The sequence below is a fragment of the Haemaphysalis longicornis genome, unplaced genomic scaffold (assembly GCF_048455015.1).
Source record: "Haemaphysalis longicornis isolate Haplotype H1 unplaced genomic scaffold, Haemaphysalis longicornis Haplotype H1 scaffold_4, whole genome shotgun sequence".
Taxonomy (NCBI): domain Eukaryota; kingdom Metazoa; phylum Arthropoda; class Arachnida; order Ixodida; family Ixodidae; genus Haemaphysalis; species Haemaphysalis longicornis.
In genome coordinates this window covers 204,716,101-204,721,562 of record NW_027526361.1, presented here as the reverse complement: position 1 = coordinate 204,721,562, position 5,462 = coordinate 204,716,101, and the positions used below count along the sequence as shown (strand labels likewise).

At 45.8% G+C, this 5,462-nt stretch overlaps 1 long non-coding RNA gene across 1 annotated transcript; it reads right to left on the bottom strand.

The window, feature by feature from the left end:
• Nucleotides 1–217: 217 nt before the first annotated feature.
• On the bottom strand, nt 218–4,737 carry LOC144179613 (uncharacterized). Its single transcript, XR_013324308.1, has 2 exons — nt 3,919–4,737; nt 218–368 (listed from the first exon to the last, which is right to left on the bottom strand). It is a non-coding gene; the product is annotated as an uncharacterized LOC144179613 (long non-coding RNA).
• Between the last annotated feature and the right edge of the window lie 725 nt (nt 4,738–5,462).

Sequence of the window (5,462 nt, the reverse complement as noted above, 5' to 3'; positions counted from 1 at the left end):
CACTAGCCATTTAAGTGGTCACATCTGCCCTATTTAGCAGTGGCGTTGGCTACCCGTGTCTTCTTATGTTGTCCACCAGTGTTGGCTGTCCATGGCTGTCATATTCAGATAGGAAACTTTTTGCAATGAGAAAAATGCTTGAACAATGAAAAAGTCTTCATATCAAAACATGCATGTTCTCAGCTTGTGTGTAACCTGACAAAAAAGTGAACAGTGGAACAGTGCTCCCAATTTTATTAATGCAACAAGTGTACATCACGCAGATGTCATACATTTCTGGGTATCACACATGTACTCCTACTGTAGACCAAAAAGAAGCCTTGGTGCTTGGCAGCGCTACGCTTGCAGATGGCCACAGCTGCTTGAACCTGCATGGAGATGTGCCACGCAATTTACAAAGAATGTCATGCACAATAAAAGAAGAATGATGTGCCACGCAATTTACAAAGAATGTCATGCACAATAAAACCGAGGTGCGTACGGGCAATAATACTATGGAGTAGCCTTTCTTGGTCCACGTGAGCGCAGAGGTTAACACTGCAGTGAACCCACTTGTGGCTGCCAGGTGGACAATTTTGAATAGAGTGAAGGCCATTACAGGCACGCAAGGAATGCATTATTATGAGAATTTGGTGTGCATTCGATTCCTGCAATAAAGCAAGGCTAGAGCACTGCTGCAGTTGGTGGCTAGTGTTGCTTGTATAGCAACCACCTGATTTTTCAAATGGCCCAGATTACTGCACGAGGTGAATATCATAGAAAGTTGCCCTACGGCTGCCATTCACACAAGAACTGCGACACTTCACTGGTCAGTGAACATCCTATAGGCTTCACTGAGCAGATTTTGCTACCCAGCAAAAGCCGGACACTGACTAAAAGTTATCTGATTCATGCTCCTTCCTTCCCCACTTCGGTCCAACAAAATCTCTTAAGTGTCTGCACAAAGAGTACCTTTGCTGCTTAATTTGTCATGTGCCTTGGATGGTGTGCCAGCCAGCATGCACTTTATACCATAAAAGGAAAATTTTCCAAGTCTATTACTTGAGCAAAAGTGGTGTAACTTTAGTTATTCATTGAGTATAGCCTTAGCCATCATATTTATGTAATAACTGGATAAACAATGACATACATCTTTAGGAGAAGCCTAACCTTATGTTTCTATCAAGGCTTACCATCGTGCCAGTTTGCCACATCTGAAACAAGTGGGCTCAACTGTACAGCACTAAAAAAAAAAAAAGTCCACACACGCACACACACCCAACCGAAAAAAAAAAGAATCACAAAGCTTGACACAAAACATACAGACAAACCTCGTTAATTCAAACTTTCAGGAGACGAAAAATTTCATTAGAAATTATTATATGGGTTTTTGATGACACACGGCCAACTAGAGCAAAGAGCACCAAAAATGAAACTTTGTTCAAATTAACCTGAGTTTGAACTATTGAAGTCTGATTAGTGGTACAGTGCACACACCAATATTACCACTTTCCTGCCCACGCCTATTCAAATCAATAGTAGTTTATCAATGCTTTCAAGTTAAAAATTTAAATTTTCCATTTGAATCTGGCGCTTTCCAAGCACGCACTAAGAGCTGGCTCCATCTACTGAGTATTAGAGACATTTTGCTTTTCGCGAAGTGCCTATTTTTTTATAAAGCGTCACCGGAGTTATGTGACGGGCACCCTGAAGATAAGCTATAGCGGCGGCATCACATGTGACCATGCCATGGAAACGCCACCTTTCTAATGATTCTGACAAGCCTGCATGGGAATGTTTGGATGATATTAGGAGAGCTGACCCCGAGGACAATTCTTATTCATCGTATTTTTGTATGGAAAGTGAAAGTGTGTATGCCGGTACCCTTGTTCAATACAAGCCCCAGAAAATGCAAAAGCATGGAAACTAAATTGCACTATTAACAAAGAGTGGTGCACCAAACCATGTTTTCTGCGATGCATGTGCGGACAACTTATGTTTAACAAGTTCGAGGAACTGCTTTCTTAGAGGCATGAAACCCCGCAAGGGATAATTTTATTTTTTGTAGGTCAAGAAATCTTAGTTAGGCATTTCATATTTGCAGGAGTTTTGCACTACTAGTATGTGTACAAAATGTATATCTGAAATTTTTTGTTTTGTCTGTGTGGAGCATGACATTTTTGCTTATTTGCGGGGGGGGGGCAGTATGCTGAGCCAGCACAAGACGCTCATCGGAGTGCCTGGTGAAATTGTGAGGGAAAGGGCGGCACGCACTGCTATGGCACCATCTCTCTCACTGCCTCCCCTGCACACTTTCGGCAGACGCTACTACTCCGTGCGTAGGCCATCTAAACCATGTGATGTTTGCGCGGGAGGTTCAAACACCATTTGGAACAACAAGGTCGCCGGCGGCGATGGCGCGCTGTGAGATAACAGCACAGTAGCGCCCGCCACCATGCGTTCACTGATCACGCACTCACTTCCCGAGACACAGCAAATATGCGCCGTGACTGAGAAGGTTGCAGTTTGCACTGTGCACAAATTAGGGAGTACAGTAATCATTAGTGCATTTTTAAATTCATTCAACAGGTCGTCATGCACATCTAACGACTTAAAACAACTTTCAATGACATCGTTATGAGCCCCAAAAGCCTCCAAAATTCCATTGGAACAAAGCAGATAAATGTATGCATGCACAAGCATAACTCTATTGGAGCACTGACCAAGTAGTGCAAGCGACAAGCTAGTACCCTGCCGCTGGGCCTCTCTGTTGCTGACTTCTGTAGTTTCACTTGTTCCTGGGCGAGCGACATGACACAAGTCAGTGGCAAAGGGGCCTGGTGGCAGTTGCTTACACTACTCGGTCCTTGCACCCATGGTTACTTTTGTTGCATCCGTTACTGCACTTGCTTCATGTGGTTGCACTTCTGGTCTTCACTTGACACAAAGCAGCAGTAAAGAAACCCACAAGACACCACGCTGAGTATTAGTACAATGGCAGCTGAGTTAAAAAAAAAATGTTCCCAATAGTCTGTGTCAGGGCCGTAGCCAGAATTTTTTTCGGAGGGGGTTATTGGTTTTGGGAAGGGGGTAGTTTTGCCGAAAGCAACAGTAAGTATTGCTTATACGCTGCCTGGAAAAGAGTTCGGGAGGGGTTCAAACCCCCAAACCCCCTCTCTGGCTACGGCCCTGGTCTGTGTGTTGCGGTAAGAAGAAAGCTAGTTTAACAAGACCCATGCGATACCACCACACCATGTGAGGCAATTAAAGGCCAGCTGCACTCAAGTCTCACCCCGACCAAATTTATTTTTAACGTGTAGTACGTACCACCAAATCAGCTGGGACATGAGTGGTGTCCCCGTGAAATGCTTCGTTAATCAGTCGGATGCGTTTAAAAAAGCTCCACTGCATACCACGCTGCACCTGCCAGCGGATCGCCTAAACAGCCACGACATGCCTGTGACGGTCCGGCTGTCCGAGGCTTCTTCCTCTGGCCAGCCACGCAGCTGGAGAACCGGTCGAGCTCTGCTGCGAACGCTCCACCCATTTGCTGCCCCGTGCGCGCATAGAGCTTGCGCGCAGGCTTGCTCCCGAGCTGGTGACCGGCTGCTCACTGGATGGCTGCAACGTCGTTTTAATGGCTGCGCTCTCCTCGATTTTGGTTTCAAAATCACCAATTTTTGCTGAACGCTTGCGGCATCCACGCGCGTATTTCAGCTGTTGTATTTTGCAGGCTTGATTTCTTTTTCTGCAGACTATATGGAAATAGTGTTTTCAAGAGGTCGGAACTTTGACTACAGTTGTCCTTTAAAAGTAGTAGCAACTTTAGTACCAGAAAAGGGGTAGTGGGCCATTGGTTCGTTCTGCAGCCTACTGCAGAACATGGGCAAGACTATGGCAACTCAGATTACTTCAATTCATGAGTTGTAATGCACTTACCTAACTGCTGTGCTTGGTAAAGTAAACGCTATCCCCTTTAGTGGTGGCCATGGTTCTCCGGGGCCATCCAGGTAGATATGGCCTTTGGGGTACAGGTACTGCAACGACAGGTTTGTCTCCCGAGCATCACTGTTGCAAGCTTTCAGGTCATACACAGTAAATGCCCAAATTGCCTTTATGCAGGCTCATCTAGCACGGCAAGATGGCAGACAGCACAATTATGACACTCTGGTTGATGCTTAAATTAGATATGAATGTTTAGAACTTGGCAATGAGCATCGTTGCACACTCTACATTGTTAGTTCCAACATGCAGCACAGAGTGTACAACATTCAGAAGTTGGGCGCAAAAGAATGCATTTACACATGCACTTGGCACTCGTCAGTAATGCGCATACATATCTTAGCCAGACTCCACCATCACTGCCCAATAATTCAAAACTGCCACGATTAGGATGTAAATAGTGTAACACAGCTTTAGCTCTCCCTCTCTCTCACCCATGCACTGACGCAAAATTGAAAAAACCGTGTTAAGCCTTTCAACACTGATAAACAAAATGCTTAATGATAGCACTTAATGGTGAACAGCGGCATGCTCTGTCTCCAGCTAAGAAAAATATTGCTTAGAAATATAAGAAATTGCGCATTTAAGGCTAGTCTTAGCCTGTGTAAAAAGGAAAGAAAAAAAAAAGCCTGGATAAATTTGGATTTTAACTTATAGCCTCTGTACAGATAGTTGTCGGAGGCGGTACCTCACCATGGATTGAACAGCGCTAAGGTGGGACAAAGTGAAGTGAAACAACCACAGGAGCTGACTAACCACTGTGCACTGGGCGCCGCCATTTTTTAACGACTGGTGCGCCATCTGGCGGGCAATTCTTGGGGACTGCGTCGCGAGCAGACGCCGCCGCAGTCATACGCTGTTGCTCCGTGCCGTGCGTGGATATCAGACGTCCCAGTGCATCAAAAATCGGTAAGTGCCATTTATTCGGTATGTCAGCAGCGCGAAGTTTAACAGTGCTTCAAGGAGAGCGTTCAAAGCGTCCGAGAGCAGTCAGGTACGCCCATAAATTCCGTTGTCAACCCGCTAAGGCGGTGTGCCACCCTACGCATGCTTTGTCCTCACGGGGGTTGCCTGTAAGGCTACGCTTCGCCGCACCAGCAGGACGCCCGACCTTTTATCACCAACTGATGTTTGTTTTCTTAATTCTGGGCAGGTTGCCGTCATTGCCTTTACTTTCGATGTAAAGAATCTACTCGCCCGGGCATCATTACGCCGTTGTTGGCTGCAACAACAATCAGCGTGAGCACAAAGTGCTCATACAAGAAATGCGCGAAGTGCACCACGACAAAAGAAGTGTCTGCATGTGCGGAATCTATTCGCTGCACAAATTTCCTGCGTCCCTTGAGTGCCGCCGCGAATGAGTAGCAACGCTGAATCGGAAAGATTTCGAACCAGCAAATTTGCGAGGGCAAGTACGGTCGTACGCTGATTTTTGAAGCGCTGTTTATTCACCCGCATGCTCAATTCTTATCGCACATTTC